The sequence below is a fragment of the Pithys albifrons genome, chromosome 3 (assembly GCF_047495875.1).
Source record: "Pithys albifrons albifrons isolate INPA30051 chromosome 3, PitAlb_v1, whole genome shotgun sequence".
NCBI classification, from domain to species: Eukaryota; Metazoa; Chordata; class Aves; order Passeriformes; family Thamnophilidae; genus Pithys; species Pithys albifrons.
The window spans coordinates 39,665,940-39,688,834 of record NC_092460.1 but is presented as its reverse complement, the minus strand read 5'-3'; the positions used below and the strand labels follow the sequence as shown (position 1 = coordinate 39,688,834).

Below are 22,895 nucleotides of genomic sequence, written 5' to 3'. Positions count from 1 at the left end.
CAGCGTGCGTTGCTTCTCCTGGAGTGAAATACAGATTTTGTGGTTTTATTTAGGCACACTGCTGACCACAGTTACAGGAAAAGAAATTATGCATATATATCTCCTCTAAATTAATGGTTTTTTGAGAAGTCTTCCAAACTTCCCAAATGCCAGGTTACCAAATTCACGCATGCTATAGACCATACCCTATGTAACAGCATTCCACTCAGTAAAATGAAACCAAACCAAACCAGAAAAACTTCATTAGCAGGATAAACCTCTGTTGCCACTGAAGATCACACCAGAAGCAGCAAGCTCATCTCAGGAAGGCTGGTAATGACCTTGGGGCATGAAGAGGAAGGATTTTTCCAAGTCCATCATGAAGTTGCAAGCTTAGCACTAATAAAAGCTAATACAAGTAAAAGATGAGGAAATAAGGCAATTCATATGGGGATACAGCCCTAGGTCTGTTGAAGTGGGTGCTGGTGGTCTTTGGTTTGAGTAGTATTGAATTCCCACAGTTGTTCCAGCAAAATCAAAGCACCTCTCAGCCAGCACAGCAATACCTTCTTTCTCCTACAAGAACATGTCCTTTTGTTATTTTTGGGCAGACTGCACTCATCTTTAAGACAAGGTGACATTATACACAGCTGCTGTAAATGCTCCTTAACTGTAAGGATGGCTTTCCACTTCAAGTACTATTTACTGAACCCACTTCTTTCAAAAGAACAACGAACCTGAATTTCTTGTATCTGAAATTCATGCTGGGGCATTGTTTTTTTCTATGAGCATAAAAAAAGACCATTACAGAAATGACTCTGTTGTTAGGAAACCACTTCAAAACAATTACAGAGAAATTTCATAACACTCATTTTTGGCACACACTTTCTCTTTGCTCGACTACACTTCATAAACTACAAATTGGTTTAATTTTATTGTCCTCATCTGAAAAGTCATTGCTAGAGTTTCATAATGAATGAGCTAGTATGAGAATTACAAGGATATAACACATGCCATAACATACCAAAGAAAAAGACAGGATGACCTCATTAAATCCATGAATTTGGAAAGTGTTCCTGTCCAGGACAGTATCTGAAGCACTTCTTTCAAATGGAAACAAAATAGAAAAGTTTTAAATGGCTATACTTCAGAGAGATTTAGAATTATATGTACATGTTTAGACAACAGGACTTTACCTGAATATCAATCACAGGTGTAGACACAAGATACGGAATATTCAAAAGCTCAAAATGCTTAAATGTAAAATTACTAATAAATAAAATACAATGCTGTTTTTAACTACTATGATAATTCACCCTTGGAATGAACTTCAGCATCTTTGCACTTCACAATCAGATACAGACTGTAAGTACCTGCATAAATCTCCAAGAAAAGAACATCACTGACACTCATTTGGAGTGTCACTGGCAGGGTTGTTGTGCATTCCATACTTTCACCCTTTCTTTTCCTGCTGATGAACATCCATCTGCTTTCTCTTAGAGGAAACTTGTCAGACGGCAGAATCAAGATGTTCCAAAACATGTCATTTCACTTGGGTTGTGCAAATAGTCAAAACAAGGATCACAGCACTACATGCTGGTACAAATTTGCAACTAAAAACCATTACACTCCATGATGTTTTTAATGAAAAAGAAAATGCAAATAGATTGTTTCATAAATCAAACCACTACACATTAGATATGGAAGACCCTGGAACAGAGACAATAAACATTCTCAAGAGAAAAAAACCCAACAAAACAAACCACTCAAGAGATGCTTACCTACAGGATTGCTAGATCTTACCTTTAAGTTCACCCTGACTGTGTTGAAATGCATTATTTTAGGAGCTGTAGATTAATTATAGTGAATTCACCAGCAGATAAATGGTGTTTATTAGAAAATGAAACTGCACAATGCCTACAATCTCACAGTAGAAGCCACCTAAAGTTAATCTAGTTTGAAATGTAAACTACCCAGACCAAATTTGCTACAAGTTGTTTAGACATATACTACTTAAACCTGTACTTTAGAGATAATTATTTCATGAAGCTGAGTAAAACTTGTTATATTTCCCTTTCCATCTCTCACAACATTCAAAAGACAAGCTCAAAATGAAAACTAAGGAAAACAACATGTTGTAAGAAGACTGATAAATTGAGATTCTTGCTCATGCGTTAACCAGCTGGTTCTCCTCTTATCCCTTTCTACTTCTAACATACAAGAGAAACCAAAGTCTAGGGAGCAAAACAGCACTTGACTGCATAGCACCAGAAATTCAGTGTTATAATAAAAGCTCTGAGCTCACATCAACAAGGCAAAGTACACTGTGCTCAAACGAAACAGGGTGTTTAAGTTTCCCTAAACCAACCAAATCAGAAAGACTGAAATGAAACCTGTACAGAGTTCAGCTGAACCTCGTTGTGATCTTTTGGGGTCAGCTGTGATTTTATTTCACATCAAGAATAACCCAGAGATCAAAAGCACTACATTTTCTGTCAAGTCTTGTACTCCCAGCACAACAATTTTTGCACTAAATTCATCATTAGGTGACTTCAGTGGCTTCTTCCCTCAACTAAGTAAAAGAAAGAAACATTGCCCAGCTTATAAGCAAAACGAATTGGCAGCTTATGTACCAAGAAAGCTGCACAACATTGAAGAACCAGTAGACATCATCCAACATATTTAACATATTATAACACATTTATCTGTAACTAAAATATGTTACAGACCATGTCCAATTATAGTCCTTAGCACTAGCAGAACAATCCTTGCAGTACTGTCTTTGTGGAACAGCCACTTCCTGGACTCCCTGATTACATGGGAATTCTGCTCTTACTGCATTAATTACTGCAGTGACACAACTAAACTTCATGAATTCAAACAGAATTGCTCACTTGTCCCATTGTTTTCTTATTTGATACTTTGTCATGGTTTTTGAGGACATGATTTATGTTTCCTGAACAGCCAAGCTTGGCAAAACGAGTGCCACTTGAGGATAACAGTATCCAAGGAGAATCATTCCTGAAGCTGAATCAAAATGTCTAAGAGTCAGGGACAGAGGAAGAGTTCCAAGGTTATGCACTCCCAACTCGTCTGCTCAGTTTATAGGGTTCATTAAACAAAACTAAATTTACAGTGAGCAAATTTAAAAAGAAAAGTGATGATTCACTGCCCAGGTGTATTTACACAGTCTTTGATACAACCACTTAAGCAAGAAAATGATGTATTTTCAACAACTTAAAAAAACCCTCTAAACTGCTACAGTTCACAAGTTTAATACCTGAATGAAAACCATTTACTTGAATCGTTATTAACTTACATCCAGCATTGTAATGCACTCCCCTTCCAGTTTGCAGCACACAGGAACTATTAACTTCAGGCATTTGGAGAAAATGCAGGGCATTTTTGAGGCACTGGATCTATCCATGCAACTGCCAGGTAAGACAGCACACTACCTCTACTGAGCTTTTGAATTATTCTGGCTCATAAAAACACCCTGACTGCCTTCACAATTAGAAGACTTAGTAAGATGGTATGAAATAGGAAAATCAAAGAAAGTTTTGGCTTCAAACTTCGCCAAGTTGTGTTCCCACAGTTTGTTGCGCTTGCAGCACGTGCAGCCTGACTCTGTCCCATGGCAGGAGGCCACAGAAACACAGATTGCTGCTCTAATAATGCTTTGTGGTTTGGGGTTTTGCTGTTGCTTAGCAGTTATGAAAACAATCCACTTGACAAGGTCAGAACTCATGACCGAGAAAGGTGGCAAGCAGAGCAGAAGTTACATATACAGCCCTGTCTTTTGAAGTACCAGTTAAGGGCTTAGAAAGAACGCTGCTGTGGTCATGATATTAAAGTTATAAATGCTGTATTCTCTAGCAGGAGATCAGAACAAACCCTGACACTTTTCTGATCCCCTAAGTGATCCCGCTCCCATGCAGAAAAAAGATTCTGCAGTCTGGTTACCAAGTTGTCTGCAACTGTAGTTCACTTGAATACCTTTTTTAACTGTGGAAAAAGTAAACCAAAAATCTCCAGTTACCATAAACCAATGCAGATCATTCATTCTGCTGAACCTCAATTGCAGATCTTATCTATTACTCCTAAAATAATCGCAAAATTGACATGATCCAGGTTAACCCACAGTAATGGGAAAGACAGACTCTGCACTAGAGTAGCGGAAAGATGTGATCAGGGTCGTGTGGGGTCCATGTTTAGTTTTCAGGTTGTGAGGAAAGTGAGCATTCCATGCCCAACGCCTCACAGGTAGGCTCTGCTGGGAGGCAAAACCTGGCTTGCAGCACAGTCCCATGCAATTACGCTCTACCAACTCTACCAGCTTGCCATCAGCAGTAGCCTGGAGCTGGAGAGAAGACATCCACAAATACAGAATTTTAGGGAAGAGAGGCCAACGGACCGAGTCTTACATGTGAAGCACGAGACTTGACAAACCTGTCTGATAGGTGGCTCACTGCCTTTGGGACCCATTTTTAGGTATGTTTTAGCACATAAAAGTTTGCCTACAAATGCCATGTTATACTTCGTAATCCCATGCTGGTGTTCATATAAAATTTCCATTATGAACAGTGTTGCAAAACCAGAGCATAGAGTTTATGCTGACTCCTGGGATAACCAGCCTGTAACCAGCTAACAAGATTTAGAGACATTGGTGTGTTTCTGACAATCCTGAGATGTCCACACAGTGCTGCTAAATCACACAGCAACCAGCTTGATTTTAAACATGTTCAGGTTCAAAAAATCATCTGTGCCATGTGGTGCTCCCCGATGATAAAGCATTAGCCATATGCTGCACTCCCTCTCCTTCAACAAGTGATTTTACCTCTACTCTACACCTTTTTTATGGCATAACAACAATCTCGTTTTTCTTTATGGTCTAGGACGCCATGCACACCAAGACAGAGGTAATACGGGCTCTTCTGCAGGGGTAATTTCAGGAGAAAGACAACTAAGTTGCAGCCTGAGGTTTACATGAGTCTGTTCTCAGAACTCACTGAAAATAGAGAGAGGGGGCAGAATCACATTAACAGCATCACTTTGCTACAAGGGGCCCACCTACTCTATGGAGGCAAACGCCCTTCAGTAAACTGTATTTACACAGCTTAAGAACCTTGAATCTCTCAAATAAAGCCCAGTCCAAAGTCTAAGCACGAAGTGGAATTTAAAATGAACAAGCCATATATTACAAGACAAACAATCAAGAAATCCCAGGTGAAGTTACATTTTATTCCGAAACTATGTGTCTATCACTCCTGGCTGCAAACCCAGCTGGGCTGCTCAGAGAACAAACAACAGATTATATCTGAGGAAATCAAACTGATTTATGTTTTTGTTTTCATAACAACGACCCCTCAGCTCCTACCAGAATGTGACTACATGTGACTGATTGCACTCTTACCTTAGCTGCCGTCACTCTTCAGTTTTTAAGTTCATTTCATAAATGCTCTTGCATAATGCACAGGGTTTATATGTTCTAATATCAGGTTTATACATTCTAATTCCAAGGGGCTTGTGGGTTTATGCATGTAGTATAACAATGAGATTCACTGCTCCAGTCAAATACAGTTCACTTTCAGGCAGCATATCCAAGATGACTGGCAAAAGGCATATTAAGGATGGGAGTATGGGGTCTCCTGTTAAGGAGGAGAGGCAGCACAAATGAACTGGCACATCCTGCCATACACAGCCTGACACCTGAAATGACTGACCTGCCCCCAGCTCTGACTTACTGAAAGACATCTGCCTGGATGTAGCACCAGACCAGACACAGCCCCATGTTATACAACACCCAGGATCCAGACCAACCACGCTGCATTTTGCCCTCTCATGCCTCGTGGCATTGAAACTGTGGCTGGCAGAAAGCTCTTGGCTCAGGTGGCAGGGGCAAGCTGCAAAGCTACTTATGGGGTCCCACTGGCCCTGGGGGGGCTGAGGAGAAGCCTCAGCAGGGCTCTGCCATAAGTGAGCCCATAGGAGCCAGCCTGCTCTGTGAAACACAGCTGAGCAATGCCCCTGTCACAGAGGCTGTTCCATTGTACCAACTGCATCACCAGGGTTGCTCCATTCCACACACTCTGTACCAACACTGCAGTACTGAAGTCCACAAGAAAACAGACATTTCCCAGCAAAGTTAGCACTGCCCATGCCCAAGGAAGAACATCTGAAAGGCACAGTGAAGATCACCAGAAAAAAAAAAATCTTTTGGTGGTAATTTGCTTCCTACACTGTCCACTCTGACAGCTCTTGTGAACACACTTACTCCGTGGTTGCTATTACATGAATAGTAAGATTTACTCAGGAGATGTTTGTCAGGAACACATTCTCTTGGAAATATATTTCACCATGTAAATAATTTCCTTTTTTCATATTGGTCTCCTCTGAGATCTAGACTAGGTCCTAATTATTCCCTTGTGAAAATTTATCCAGTAGAGGCAGAGACATTCCCGCCAAGAAGCTTTTCAGTAAAACTGCCACAGTGAATGCTGACACTTAAACTAAGTTCCAGCAGATGTATTAAATCCAGAGACTGAAAAATTGTGTTCACATTAGCAACAGCTAACAGAAAACCTGATAATTTCCTGAAAATAAAATTATTTTGCTGAAATGAAGATCAAGGCTTGGTGGGGGATGAATAGGAAAAGCAAGTATTTATTTCATTTGACATTAGGAGCTCATTGCTAAATAGAGATATCATTATCACCGATAAGATCAATGGCAACTTTTGTAATTGCATTCATGGTTTGGAGGGAAGTGTTGCTATAGCAATATCAACCATAGGAAGGAAATCCACATCCAGTCAGAGCAGTATCTCTACATGGCATTATTTTTATGGCACAGCACACTCTACCAAAAAAAGAGTGCAGTAAATCAATAGCAATGCCTATTTTAATCACATCAGCACAGTCTGGAAAAGTATTTCCCAGAAATATACTGAATGAGGAAATGCAATACCATGACCACATGTTAAGTAAGGTTTTGTTTGGTGTAGTACCTTGATTCAGCTTATGTAAGCTTAAATCAAAAGTTCAAAAACCCAGGCTCTTCCAAGCAATCTTTTCCTAGATTAAAACCATAAAATGTTTAGGGATGGCATTTTTTCCTGTTCTCTACATAATCCCAAGCAAACGAAATGACATCTGATCCCCTTAAACTGGCTTGACTCAGGTCTGCAGGGTTTCTTGGCTTAGGCATTAAATGAAAGAAATAAAACTGGTTTGGGACTGGAATCAGCCCTGAAGTGATACAGACACATTCCTATCCTGATGCAGCTGACATCAGTGTTTATCTGGGAGCCACCCGAACCACAAAGGATGACCAACATGTGATTGCAACACATTTTCCTGGCCAGCCTCAACCGAAATTCCCACCCACAGGCTTCTGGCAATGGGACTTGGGCTCTGGGGAACCAGGACTTTGGGTGTTTCTTTCTATCTTGTCAATGGCTGACCCCATTCTGTCTCTACTCCTGCACTGGATTACTGATAAAATCACACCCCCAATTATCCTGGCTTTTAATGGACTACTTTTTACCCCTTCCATGAGTTGGCTTCTTCAATTAAACCTTGCAGCACTCACCACCAATCACAGATCTAAAACAATCAACTCAACTGAAAACAAGCAAACATCAACACTGATCTGTGAAAACAAGATCTATTATGATTCTGATAGCTGATTTTCTCATCTCTGTTTCTCTCTTATTTTGACAAATTATTTTGAAAAACAGATTTCTATACATTTCTACAGCTCCCAGAACACCCATGAAGAGAGAAGCAATGGCTACAATAGATGTAACGCTGAATAAATAATTCAAATGAAATACAAATTATTTGGGTTCCCATGGTCACATGAACATTGTGGTATTTATTCTCAAGGCACATCAAAAGAGCAGAAAATTTGAAAATGGCTAAGCAATATAGACCCTCATAGCATACAGAGTTATGGACAGCCATGGATACATTTCAAGCTGATGGTAGGGAGGAAATCTTTTCAATCATTTCAAATTCGCGCTTGTAGACACAGAAATGTAGCCTTACAAAAGTCTTCCTCTGCATTGCACAGCCCCACTCTCCTTGGCAGAATCACAGAAAGTCACTCACCAAAAATTGTGATTGTTTGCAGATCAGCAGTTCAATTCTCTGCTTGAAGAGGGACTGTTACCAACGTAAGATGAGGTCTCCCACAGCTTGGTCCAGATGACCCTTGAAAACCTTCAAGGAAAGATTCCACTACCTCTCTGGGTGGCATGTTAAAAGTCCTGTGCTACTCCCTGGTGAAAAACTCTTTCCTAATGGCCATTTGTGACAGCAGCTCCTTGTTTCAGTGATCTGTCACTAGTAAGAGTTCAGCTCTAGAGCCACTGGAACTTGTCTTTAAGCAGCTACAGACTTCTAAAAGATTGCCCTTTTGCCCCATTTTCCAGGCAGATTACAGCAGCTCAGTTCCCTGTATCTCTCCTCTTTACTCATGAGTCCCATGGCTCAAATCACCCTAACAGTACACTCTCCATATTCCAACCATGCTTTTCCTTTGAGGAGCCTCAAAACTGACTGAAGAAGCACAGTACTCAGTTATGCTGAGAAGGTTAATACCTTCCCCTAATCTGATGGCCATACTCTTAATGTAGACCACTATGCTGTTTACCTTATTTGCAATGAAAACGCATCACTGACTCATTTTCAACCTGGCAGCCACCACCACATCCCACTGCTTTCCCATAGTTCAGCCAGTTGCTTCCCAGCCTGTACTGCTGCAAGGAGTAAATCTTCTTGGGCATAGAATTTCATGTTTATTCTTACTAAACTTCAAAAGGCATCTGCTGGCCAAAGCTCTCAGGCTTCCCAAGATCCAGCTGAATTCAAGTTGTACCACTTGGTGTACTAAACTCTCTTTCCAGTTTAATGGGATTTATGACGTTTCTCTGCTTACATTCTGTCTCAGCATCCATGTAATTAACTGGCCCAATCCCTCACAGGCCATTTGTTACCTATCTCCAATGACACACTGTGCCATTGAAGATTACACTTGAATACAAATATCCATGCAATTTTCAATCAATCTAACTACCCATACACTTTCACATCTTTCTTGGTGAGAGATGGTAACAAAAACCTCACTGAAGTCATAGAATCATAGAACAGTTTGGGTTGGAAGGCACCTTAAAGATCATCTCATTCTACTCTCTGCCATGGGCAGGGACACCTTCCACTAGCCCAGGTTAGTCAGAGCCCCATCTTGCCCGGCCTTGGACACTTTCAGGGATGTGGCAGCCACAGCTTCTTTGAGAACCTGTGCCAGGGCCTCACCATCCTCACAGGGAAAAATTTACCCACCAATGCCCCCACAACTATCGGCTAATTTAATTCCAAAAGGCACTCAAATTGGTCAACTACTTCTCAGCCTTCGTACATCTGGGTCAATTGCTTATGATTAGTTTCTCATTCTTCTCATATTTGGAAACAAATTTCCTGAAGACATGATACATAATATTTCCAGGGATTGAGGAAGGCTGACTGGCCTAAAGATCCCTGAACTATCCTTCTTTCTCTGCGTACAGATGGGTGTAGTGATAGCCCTTCCTGACTCACCGGGAACTCCTCTGCCGTTTTTTACAGAGAGAACTGCAACCACAGAATTGCAATTGCATCACTCGTGTCTTTCAGCATCGATCCCATTCAGTCTGACGGATTTGAACATAACCAGCTTTTCTAAGTAGTTCTGTAGAGTAAAATATTGTTTCCTGTGCAGCATTGCTTAATTATGCTCTCTTAGGCAATTTTTGCTTTTGTACAAAGCCATATTTAGAACAGGAATTTACCACACCTCTTGCTTAGTGGGGCACATTGACAGGCCATCTCTTGCCCATATGCTCAATTTCACACTGCTTGGACTCTGAAAACACAGATATTTATCCTCACCTCATCTCACCACTATTAAATAGAAAAGGGCTCTATTCCTCATCCTAATGAGCAGCCATCTCGCATGAAGTACTTCCCAAAAGCAGCCAATGATATTGGAAAGATGAGAACCCAAATAATCAGAGAGATAGGCCTCTAAATACTGATGAAGGGAGAGGAACAAAGGGAAAACTTTTGACCCTACTCTTAACAGCATTTCCAAAGCACCTGCAAGAATGAAGAGTAACTTACCTATCCAACACATGACCTTACACTTACTTAACAGGACTCAAATTGCTAGGTTCCATGTGCATTCTGCTAGGCTGTGGTTCCTTCAGGGGAAGGAGGGAGACCCAGCAAGAGTTCCCTTCACTGATATCAGAGACCTCACTGCTGTCTTGACAAACCTGCCAGGTTACCTTCCAGAATGCTCAGTGTAAAACTGCTCCATACCCTTTCTTCAGACTTCACCAGGGACCCAGGATCTGCTGCAGACCTGTCAGTACTTGCTTCTGAGTTGAGAAACAAGACAACCCAAGTGCTGCTTTATGGCAGTGCTTTCAGAGGTCTTCAGGCAAACCCCACTGTGCTGTTGCCAACTTTCAGTGCTCAGAACAAAAGAAGGGAAGTAATTTTCACCATATGTGCTCTTTAAACACTACTCTCTACCACATATGTTAATACAACACTTACACTCTGTGTTACTGAATCACAGGATGGGTCATGTTGGAAAGGATCACTGTGGGTCATCTGGTCACACCCCCCTGCTCAAGAGCACATGGCACAGGATTGCATCCAACTGATGCTGGATTATCTCCAGTGAGGAAGACTTCACACCTTCTCTGGGCAATCTGTTCAGTGCTGGGTCACTGCGCACCAAAGTTCTTTCTCATGTCCAGATGGAACTTCCTGGGCATCCGTTCCTGCCTGCTCCTCTTGTGCCACTGCCCCCTCCCTGCACACACTCACAGACATGGAGGAGGTCCCCTCTCAGTGTCTCTTCCGGAGGCTGAACAGCCCCAGCTCCCTCAGCCTTTCCTCCTAAGAGAGATGCTCCAGTCCCTTCAGCATCTCTGCAGCCTCTCGCTCCAGGAGCTCCATGTCTCTCTAGTACTGAGGAGCCAGAAACGGCCACAGTAGTCCAGATGTGCCTCCCCAGGGCTGAGTAATCTCATGTTCTTCATTAACAGTGAAGTATGAAACAAATGCAAAGCCCGATCCTGCATCGTTCAGCATTTGTCACATTGGCAGAGCTCTGAATCTGATTTGAAATCTCCCACATTTACCAAATTTCCCCCTACTTTGTCCCAGGGATTATCACTCATGTGCCTTGTTATGCTCCCTTTGTACTAATGCCACCCTCTAACAAGGAAAATGTACCTCTCCAGTGAGTGTATGACTAAACATAAAGTACAGATTCAAGAGACTTACTATACCAATACCAATAAAATCAACATGGTATGGCAGAAAATATTCTCAAGAAGACAGAGACCACTTTACCTGTGGTCCAGCATATCTTCTTCTTGTATCATGCATTTCTGGTGGAGAAATATTTTCATGTTTATACTAAGGTATATTTATTCGTAATATATTAAAGAAATTACTTAACCAATGAAGAAACGTTCAACACAAAAAAGTGAGTTCTAGAGTTGTATGTTTACAACTTATGAGTAAGAGGACAGTGAAAACAGAAAGCTGACATATTTTAATTTTGCAGTCAAGATACCTTCAGAATTGGCTTTTTAAAGGAAAGAAGGTAAATTTCCATATAGTATGGGAAACATAGCATTTTAAAAGGCTAAGCCAGTGAAGTGTGACCTTTTCATCACAGAATTACTTATTCTTAATGTATTTTCCTGGCCTTAATCTTTTTGAATCTTCAAAACAAGTGTCAAATAGATGCAATACCTCTATTAGTGCAGGTGGAAATTCCTTGTTTGCTAAGATTTTTGCACAGCACTGCACAGAATAAAAATCCAATCAGCTATGGGACACTCCAGTGAAAAATTCTGTAAATAATTTAAAGGAAGCTGCTGCTGGCAATTATCATCACTTTAGATTAAAAGTATCCCAGACGAGATATTTTGGGCGCTAAATTTTGCATGGAAAGGAGATAAGGTTGCACCTGGCAGGTAAGAATTTCAAAGTCAGAAAGACAGACAAAAAGAGAAAAACTAGGTGCAAGGAGATGCCCATACTATTTTATAAATGAGTCAGCAGTACCAGGTGATATTTTTACAAAGCTACATGGAGCAAAGCACCAAATGCTGCCAATGCTACTCTAAAGTGAAAACACAGACAACACACCGAAAATGGCATGTGTTTAAAGTAAAATCCATGTAAGGACTTAAATGCATCACATTAAAAGGATTGTATGTCTTGATTACTTCCAACCATCAGAAGTAATAAATTTAGCTCATTTTTCTTACCCACGAGGCAAGGTACAAGTTTCCTGCTATGTATCCAGGAATGCTATGAGACCTACTTCTATAATTCCACTTTTTATTTAAGGGCTCACAGTCACAATCACATTAGTCACACTCGGTGTAGGCGTATGTGGAAAATAAGAGAATTACTCTCTTTGAAAGCGCCCTGTCATTTAATGGAAGATTTACTTTTACAGTATTGTGACTGTTTTAACATTTTGAATATGTGAAAACCTCAGAGCAGAGACAAGTTCCTAGGAAGGGCTCCAGATCACCTTACTTCATCCTCCAGAACAAGAACTATCTAGGCTCCCACGGAAATTAAATGTTAGTGACAGGTAGAGAACTTGGGTTTTGATAAGTGCAGATTGCGTCACTTTGGAAGGCAAGAACTTCCTCATCTTCAAGGACACAGTCCATGGTCAGCAGTGGAACCTCTGGCACTGCATACTATTTTTTCATTTTCAACAGGACTTTTAAGGTGAAATACCACCAGCTAGATGTTCCAGCCCATAACCTTTAAGACTGGAAGTTTAAAATCATATTTCACTTCAAGAGCAAAGCAGAGGCAGTCACAAAGCAACCTGTCCTATGTATATCACCATCCTGGTGTGGGGGCAATCGGGCCTTCCAGAAAAAAATTACAAAAATGTGTTCAGTATTAATGCAAATTCAGCCTGTTGATGATTCACCAGCAGAAAAGCAGCTGTTGAAACACAACCATTTAGGACTTGAATATCAACGCTGCAGCAAATGCAGCATTTACAGACAAACGTTTCCAAGAGAAGCCTGAAAATTAACACACACACGTCCTCCAAGTGGTGTAGTATTAGCAGCTAATGCATCTATATGCAGTGACTGACTTGCTGTCAGATCACAGTTTAGTTTTGTACATGTGGTTGGTTCAACAGTACTACTTGGCTGGCACAGTCCAGAGACCTAATCTTTAACTTTAAATATGGGTTGTCATCACATCATTTTGGAAGCACACAGTTCCATATTCTCCCAGATATGCTTGCTGGAAATTCTTTGTGGACAAGTTTGACAGCAGTAAGCAACACTGAACCAGTCCTTGGAAAACCCTTACCTAGTCAAAGCAATAAACAGGCTTTATATCACTACAGAACTCAGTGCTACCCACTGCAGAAAAACAACTGACAGCATCTCCGCTATATATGGTCCAATACAAATATCTAGCAGAAAAAACATGCTGGACCAAATCACTTGATGTCCCATGTATGGAGCATTGCAGTACCAAAAAGAGAACATTGCCTCTCCACAAATCATCTGACTTGGACCCTGTAGCAAACAGCAGGATTTGAGACAGGTGCCTATAAACCACTAATTTTAGTGTAAATACAGACATCTTTAGAACATGGTAGAGATGGGTTACATTATTTCCTGAGCAACAGGGATTAATACACAGCCTGCAGGGATTAATACACAGCCTGCAGTTGATGCTACACAGCGACAAAGGGTCAGGGATAGGCTAAAACAAAGGTGAAATGATACACATCAGGCAGGAAGTGAGTCTTTGTGAACAAAGCCTAAGGCCTGAGCTCTCTCAGGAGAACTAGGCAATGGAACAACACAAAATGCCTGGCGGGGGACTTAGAGATTAGTAAACAGGGAAAATGGAAAAAAAATACTGAGAAATGCATCAAGACCCAGCATTTCCAATCAAAACAATATATTGTTTAGGATGCCCTGAAACCTTGAATTCAAGTATAGCAGAAATCCACCTGCTGTTTTGAGGATGCACAGGACAAAGCAACAGTCCGTGAACATAAATGTAAGAATGAAGAAAAACTGAAACTGCAGCTAGACAGTGTTATGGCAAAAGTTACTGGTTATCTGCAGAACCACCACGGTTTTCCACTGAATTGGCAGATTTGAGTACTGTATCTAGGTGCAAGATTTGATAGTTGTTTTGCTATATGCAAAAGGGCATGGCATAAACACCCTGGTACCTCTGAGCTCCTTGCCCTCTCCTCTCTGCAAGTGTCATCAATTTTATTTTAGATGCAAAGAAAGACCAAAAAAGCGCAGAGGGGATCACTGACATTTTGTTCCATACTAAGAGTGTATTAGCTTAGTTTGCTTTGGCGTGTGTAATGAAGGCAGCAACAAGGAGGGCTCGAAGGAGGTCACTGGTAGAAGACAGTGTCATTCAATGTCTGTAACATCTTGACCTGGGATTTCATTTCTTCCTGCAGAAGGGCTCCATAGGGAAGCACAAGCAGAACCACATCAAAGCAATAATGTACATTACTGGAGAAAGGATCACAGGGCAGGTAAAGAGCTAGGCTGAGAAGTTCCGGCTGCAGTCACAGGAATAAAGTGGAATTACTGCATGCAGTGCTGGACTACAGTGTTATCAGAGCTCTAAGTCTCCATAAGCAGATAGTCTGTCAGAAAAGCAAGCAGATTGTTTCTTTGCAGTCTGCAGGATCAGAAGCAGTGAGGCTGCAGTTATGTGAATCGAGGGTTAACTAAGGATATGATTCTGTCTGTCACATTCAATTTAGAAATGTGAATACATGAGAGTTTGGGTGTCTCATGGCCTGGGGACAAACAGTCTCAGCCTCTTCAAAATTTTTTTTGCCCAATAAAGGAGTTGAGTCCTTTATAGCCATGACATTTAATTCAACAGCCAAAGGATATCTCAAAGTAGTCCTGGACTATGACATTCCCCTTGACTTAAAGCTAGAAGCAATAAATAAGCTGATGTCAGTGTATGCAATAGTTTTGCTAGGGGCTCCTTCTGTAACAAAATTTCACCCTCAAAATCGTCCTTAAAATTAGGTTTAAACAGAATCATGCCATCCATTTCAGACCAGCTGATAACAAAAATAAGAAAGCGCTGTGACCATGTACTACATTAGAAAGTGTTTTATGCTGGGCAGGCAAGTCCTTTTATCTCTCTCTCCCCACCTCTCCCTCACAGTACAGAACTTCTGAAACTCCCCCTTTAAATGACCCTATCTCAAGCAAGGGACTATAGAAGGAACCTATTCATTTTGATACTTACAGATCAAGATTTTTAATTCCAATGCCCCATAAGGCCATGTGTTTGTGAATAAGCAATGACAAGTGGTACAAGCAGATGGTTTTGAAAAGATTTGTGGCAGTTCCTGGCTCCACTATCCTGCCAGCTCTGCAGGATACTGGCAGAAGAAGTGGTTCCCTTCCTCTTCTTTCCTTGCCTCACTCCAGAAAACCAGCAGCCTATCTCGCTGGTTGCTGCAAAGGCAGGAAAGGGTCAGCAAAGGTCACCTGCTCATGTTCTCCATCCCACCTCCAAACTGCTTTTGCCTCTCTGCAGAAGCCCAGCTGAACATAAGCCATTAATCCAAGATAACCAACCAGGTGGAGCCACAAAGCCACCTTTGTGTTTGCTGGTCCCAGCCACGATCAGAGCGGGCAGAGCTTTTGGTTTGGGCAGTCATTCACCACAGATCATGACCACTTTGCTTCTGGGAGTTGCTTCTGACCACGCCAGAGGACGGTACCCAAGTAAGCATCACTGAATGTTCAGGTGCTGAACCACAGCAGAAACACCTGTCCCCCAGTACAGACCTCACTGAAAGCACCAGCTCTGCTTTCTGAAGGCCTTGGTGATGAAGGAGGCATCTTAGATGTTCCAACACTGCATAGCCAAACTTTGACAAATGGTGAATAATCTCATAGAATGATACTGCAGTGGGGAGCAAAGCTCAGAGAAGCACAATTATTCACATTACATCTCACAGAAAGCAGACACAAAAAAAATCATATGTCAACAAGAGTAGCAAGAGAAAAATATGTGTGTGTTTGGCCAAACAGGGCTGATTGGTACAGTGACAACCTTCCCCAGGTTATTGCTAATTGTGCTTGTGGTGCGAGGACCCCCTACAAATGACAAGACAGCACTAGCTCCAGTCTGCTGTAACTCTCTTCTGAGCTATCACAGCTCGCCTATCAAGATGACTCAGGCAATTTCATATACCACCAATGAATCATTGCATGGTGCCACCTCTGGCTGCTATCAAAATCACCTGTAAGTACCTTAGTCAGTTAACTCCACAGTACATTTCAAAGAACCTTTTAGAATTCCACTGTGCTCCGTCAATATCCACACATTTTGTGAATAAATTATGACTCTCTCTTTTAGGATTTACTAAGGTGTGGTGTAGGAATTACAGTCCTGGAAAGGGCTGGTATTTTTTCTACACAGCATCTCTGTTTTTCAGATTTTCCTCAAAACCAGATGTGATTGACTTAATGTCAATGTAACACTCTTGTTTTCCATTTCTTTTATCTGAATGGCTTTGTAAGAACCTTTTCCTTATTGTTCATCTATAGCACTGGACAAAATTTAAGTTAATTTACATTTTTATAATTTCACTAACAGTATTATGGTAGTTTCTGAAGGAATGTTCTAGAGAGGGTTATGACACTACAGTGCAATTATATTCAGCATTCCCTGAACAAGAAAAGGCCTTCCTGAAACATCTACAGCAAGATAAATTGCCATTCTTTGCATGGACTCAATCAACCTTCCTTTCCTTCAAAACAATGAGGTTTATGGTTGCTTTCAGGAAGGCAAAACCAAAACCTAGCAACCAAAAAACCCCAAATAAACAAAAAGGAGCTGTCAGTCCATCTGATTCCAGTCTTACACAGCATTGCAGAAACGCCAGCACAAACTGAGTCTGCTGCAAAGTAAACACAAATCGTTCAAACCTGGAATCAAAAACTTATATTTGTTTCCAGAGAACATCCGTTGGTAAAATTGCATTTCACCTTTGGACACAATAAAACGTGGATCTGGGGTTGGACAAGGCAAGGCTAAAAGACAGCTTTAGAAATTGAACTGTAAGCATATGTGAGCAGTCCAGCTATTCTTCAATGCTTTAACCAGTCATTAAGTTTCATATTTGTGTTGTTCCCACAGGACAACCTCCTGCTTTTCAAAGCAAATATGGATGATGGATACTGGTATAACGGGTTGAAAGTTAAATAAAGTATGAGGGAAACCTATTCTATGAACCTCTTATGGGCACAGCTGCTCCACAATCACTTTCAGGAAGGTTAAAACTTTGGAATCAAGCACAACACATATTTTTGCGGTACAAGATATCTTCTTCTGTTGCCATGGGTGAAAGAAACTGATGCCTATGCAATTTCCAGTCACTTGAAACTGCCTAAGTATAAGTACAAAGAGAAACACACAGAGAAGCAACTCTTGCAAAACACAGCTAATATAAGCTTAGAACTGAACACAATTACAGTTGAATTACAGGTACATTTGCCAAACCTACAATATGCCTCATGTTTGAACAAAAATGACTGCAGCCAGAGATTTGAGGGAGAAGGGGTTTCCAGTTTTCAATAATTACCAACAGAACATTAATTACATGCCTACACACCAGTTGACTGTTTCACTGTGTAAAGACCTAGTAGCTGTAATTTTAACACTGTGTACCACCCAAGGACAGCTCCATTTTCTAAAGTAAGCCTGAAAGCGCTGTGGAAATATGAATTAAAAAAAAAATACAAAAACCACCACAGCCAAAAGTCTCCCTCAGATGGCGTTAAAAAAATGGGAGTTATAGGCTTATAATTCAGAAAACTGAATGAAAAAATACAAGGCATCTGCTGCAGTATATTCTTCATGTCCTTCAAGTTTCCTCTTTGGCTCAGTCCGTTAGACACTTTAAGGGTATGTCTGCACAGGTGACTGGAGACAGGCAGGCACTGCTCCTCACCCTCCAAACTGCCCAGACAGAAGCCAAACCAAATGTGGGAGCCATGCAGAAGTGTTAGCACAGCACCAAGCAAGCTCCTCAGGCTGCAGGTCCATCGCTGGTTTAATCTGGTCCCACCAGGGTTCCCACTGAGCTCAAGGAGGATGATCCCACTCTTCCCCTGAGCACACGACTCCGCTGACTCCTCAGCGCGTTTTAGTCATGCGTTGAGTCAGCCCCAGGAACTCATCCAACTGAAAACAAGGCCAACAGCAACAACAAGAGCAGATTTGCATTTGGCCAGGAGTGATAGTACCAGCACAAGCGGGAGATCGGGAATGCGTAGCCAGAGGTGAGGTGGGAAGGCAAGGATGACCCTCTGGCAGGAGCCCACATTTATGGCTAATTAAAGCTGAACCTCACTCCTTGCCTTGCAGGGAGGCAAGATCTGGTTACCTCCAGCACAGCTTCACATGAGCACAGGTGAAGAGCTCGCCAACAGAGGCTGCCTTTGTGTAATAGTTGCTTGAGCCAGGGAAGTGAATATCCTTCAGATTATCCTTATTTCCAAGTACATCTGGTGATGCCTAACTCTTTCCACAACCTACAGCTAATAACTTAGATAATGTTAATCTCACTGCAATACTGAAATTTTCATTTCTTAAGCGCCCTTTGTGGACCCAGAACAGTCAGGAAATAAGAATGCTGTAATTTTTCATAGAAATAACAGGGTAATAATGCAACAATAGGATTATGATAACATTATCCCCTGCAACTATCATTTCCAACATTGCCCTAAAAACACAGCAAGACCAAGCAACATGATAAGCAATAGCCCCCAGATGAGTCAAGCACTTGTCAGCAGTTTCCTCAACTCCCCTGAGTTACTCTTCCCTGCCCTTTGGCTTCTAAGAACTGCTCAGATTGTGGTATCACGCACACACACAAAAAAAAGAGGATGCCTCTTCCCTTGTCAATATCAAAACACGTACTTTTTTCTCCTTCCCCGTGCCCTCATTCACATGATCTGTCCTTTGTGTGGGTCAAAATTATGTGCTTCTGGGAAAAAACCCTGGCAAACTGATTAGAATTAGGAACTTCCTATGTGAAATGTATGGAAGAAAAACCCAGGGAAGTTTTTTTCCAATGACACTAAAAATGCAGACTGCTCTTTTGGAGTAAGAAGCTACACTCTGCCACAGGACTTGAAATCAGTCTCCAAGAGATTTTTGAAGACATCAGCCACTTGTTTGTATTCCCCTACTGTGTCATGCAGACCACAGGACAGCTTCTGTGCTCTTGGTCAAATGACCAAAGGTCCCTGTCACAATCCTTCTGCCCTGTCATTATCCACGTTCTCTCTGCCCTCCACCACACCTTCCCAACCTCCCTAACTCACCTGTCCACCCCCTGCCAAGATTCAGGTCTGTCAGATCTGAACTGACACTGGGGAAGGCACAGGAAATTTATCAGTCAAAGCTGCCTCCCATGAAAAAGCCACCAACTTTGTGCCTCTGTTAACAGGTCACTTCCTATTACTTTTCTAGCAATCAATCTCTAGATTCTTTTTTTTCCCCCAGCTGACACGCTACGGGTTTTATTTACTCAGGTTTTTCTTACATGGTCTTCAAGGTATTTTAAAACAACACTTCCCCACCACTAATTTAAACAAGTCTTAATAGGGATTAGACTTGAAACCTGAATTGGCAGAACTGAGGAATTTGCAGCTTTGTGATAGTGTCAGATGCATCCTTGAACATCCTCTAAATATAGTATAAGGCTGGCCTAAATCTGCTATTGCTTCATGTTTAATTCAGATACCTTTGAGTGAATGCATCCCTATCCCCCCACCCCCGAATTTTCTATTCTCATCACCTATGTATTGAAATTTATGGTGAGTTTAACTTAAACAAGCACATCAAAACACAGAGGAAATATTTTAAAACATTGTAGTTATGTAAAAACAAGTTATCAGGAGAACACAATAGACACTGCAATGGGAATTTTACAACTTCACTAAGGCAACAGTGCAATATTTAAACTATGTAATTTCTTTAAAAATAAGATGAGTACATCAGCAATAAACAGAACTTGCATTTTTCTAGTCAGGAACACTACAGGTAAGCAGGAAACGATGATGCTTTTCATACAGTAGTGCAAACCAAAACAAACTCCAGTAGATCTCTGAACTGCCATCAGCTTCTTATCAAGTGGAGATGAAGGTTCCCAGAACACCAGCACACGCAGAAAGTTACACTCTAAACCAAGTGTCAAAGCAAAGTGAACTATTGCATTGAAAGCTTCTGAAAGGCCATGAATTTTGTTACATGTTGGGGATCATCGAATATTTCAACGTTACACTTTTTTTAATACAAATTCAAACAAACCAGGATTCGATCTGATCTGGATTTTTGAATAAATTTTTCTAGCCTAGTAATGACTTTCAGAGATACCAGAAACTCAGTCTAAATAAAGATGCAAAACAAGTATTTTGACTGAATTAATAGCACAAACTACATATTTCTGGTTGAAGCCACCAGCATTCAGTTTTACTGCAAGATAATGGCCTGTCACTAGTTATTTCTCTCCCTAGTTATGCCCTTAAAAGGCTCTGAGGCAAACACCTAAAGAGCGAACTGTTCTGAGTAACCACATTACTGTAAAGGGCTAATATAAGGCAAGACAAGGTCACGTGTCTCTGGTTTCCAGAGAACCGAGGATGTCCTGACAGGATCCTGAAACAAAATTCGGGGTATATCTCTGCACTGCCCTGCGGGGGGTGGGCAGACGGGGCACCCAATCATTTCCCAGCCAAGAGAACAGCAAACAGCGCCAAGGCTCAGGGTAAGCAGCTCTCCTCATACCATCAAACCATTGCTAATACTACACTTCTTCAAAACAAACAAACAAACAAAACAACGTTTCCTCCTAACTGCAGGAAAACAAAAAGGCAAGCCTTCCCTAAAATTAGATCTCCTTTTATCTTTTTAAACAGCACCGCACCGAGGATTCACATCCCCTGCCGGAGCCCCCTGGCCATCCTCGCTCTACACCATACCCTCCTCCTCCTCCTCCTCTTCCTCCTCCTCTCCCCCACACCACCATTCCAGGAGCTTTTGGCGTGGCGGGTTTAATTTATTTTCATTTTTCCTCCCCACTTCCCTCCGGTGTGCCCCAGCGGGTTGCTACCTTCAGCCACCGCTTTCCCGAACCAATTCCCGTTTTCAAACCGCTGTGCCCCCACCTTCACCGGCACGCAAGCAACTTCGCGGCAAAGAGGAGGAGGAAAAGAAAGAAAGGGGAAAAAATAAAATAAAATAATTACGAATCCTCTGCTCTCTCTCCAGCTGTGACACTGTGTATCCGGCCGGGGGAGGGAGGCGGGGAGCCGCAGCGCCTGCCCCGCTGCTGCGAGCCCGCAGCCGGGGGAGGATGATGCCGGGGCCAGGGGAGGATGATGCCGGGGGAGGATGCGCTGCCGCCCGCCTAGGGCGCGGACCGGGGCTGGCCGGGATGCGGACCGGAGTGCAGATCGGGACTGGACGGGATGCGGACCGGAGTGCAGATCGGGACTGGCCGGGATGCGGACCGGGGCTGGTCGGGGTGCAGACGGGGCCGGCCGGGGTGCGGACCGGGGCTGGTCGGGGTGCAGACCGGGGCTGGTCGGGGTGTGGACTGGGGCTGGCCGAGATGCAGACCGGGGCTGGCCGGGGTGTGGACTGGGGCTGGCCGGGATGCGGACCGGGATGCGGACCGGGGCTGGCCGGGATGCGGACCGGAGCTGATCGGCTCAGCACCGCGGGCTCTGCGCCGGGAGCCGCCGGGCACCCCCGGGGCGGGGCAGGGTGTCCATCCCCGGCACGGTTAGGTCTCGTGTGTGTCCGTGCCCTGCCCGGCCCCTCCGCCGCGGGTCTGGCCGGGCGCAGCGCGGCTCAGCCCCGCCCGCTGCTCCCGCCGTGGCGGTGCCGCAGGGTGTGCGGGCGCGCCGCGGCAGCCCCCGGAGCAGCCGGCAGGGCAGGCGAGCAAAAAAGCTCCTTGTCCCCCTTTTTTCCCCTTTCCTCCCTCCCAGAGGACCCCGCTCCTTACCGGGCTGCTGGGGCTCCTGTGCGGGCTGCGCGGGGCGCTGGGGCCGCAGCGAGCGGCGATTCCTCAGCGCCGCCCCGAGCCCCTTCCCTGCCCTGTCCTCCCCCGCCCCGCCCGCGCCGCCCGCCGGGAATGCGGGAAGCGCCGCCGAGCCCCCGCGCGCGGCCGGGAAAAGGCCAGGGAAGGGTGTCGTGGGGGAGCTAAAGCTCCTAAATCCATGGCGAAGGAGCAGGGCGAGTGGTCCCTCGGGTGTCCTCCAAGGTTATTGCACCTCCTTGTCTCTTCAGCTTAAAACAGAGTTTACCGCTGCCATTGAGATGATAAAGAAGAATGATGTACCGAGAAACGGAGTTAGAGAATCGGCATAATAAGTTAATTACGCAATTTGCCTAAGGAGCATTAGTAAGAACCCGAGATACACAGCTCACCTACCCTTTCCACAAGTACTAATTTTCTCACTTTGGCGATAGAAGATAGGTCCTTCAAAAAGATCTTTTCAACCCGAGAATCAGCAAGATACGATGCTTTTATATCGTCTGATTACACTTACAGTATGTACAAGCATTAATTAATATTACAAGGTTGTTTTTACTTCATTACTACATTACTGTCTTCATTAGTACTGGAAAAAAGCCAGCCCCAGAGAGGTTGGGTAAGATGCCCACTGATGACTAAATCAGTATCGGAGCTGTCAGCAGAACACCCCACACCGAGGGATTAGGTACTACTCCCACGACTGCAGCTCTCCCACCTCTAGCTGCTTTCTTACA

At 43.0% G+C, this 22,895-nt stretch overlaps 1 protein-coding gene across 2 annotated transcripts in view; it reads right to left on the bottom strand.

Moving 5' to 3' along the window:
* The window catches only part of FAR2 (fatty acyl-CoA reductase 2), a 141,428-nt gene extending 118,769 nt beyond the window's left edge, over positions 1–22,659 (bottom strand). Inside the window, exon 1 of one of the 2 annotated variants that reach the window (XM_071551455.1) lies at positions 22,558–22,659. The gene's annotated coding sequence lies outside the window, so the exon portion shown is untranslated. Of the gene's footprint in view, positions 1–22,128; positions 22,153–22,557 lie in introns of those variants that run through there. The other variant, XM_071551456.1, reaches the window with a different exon arrangement.
* Positions 22,660–22,895: the final 236 nt, after the last annotated feature.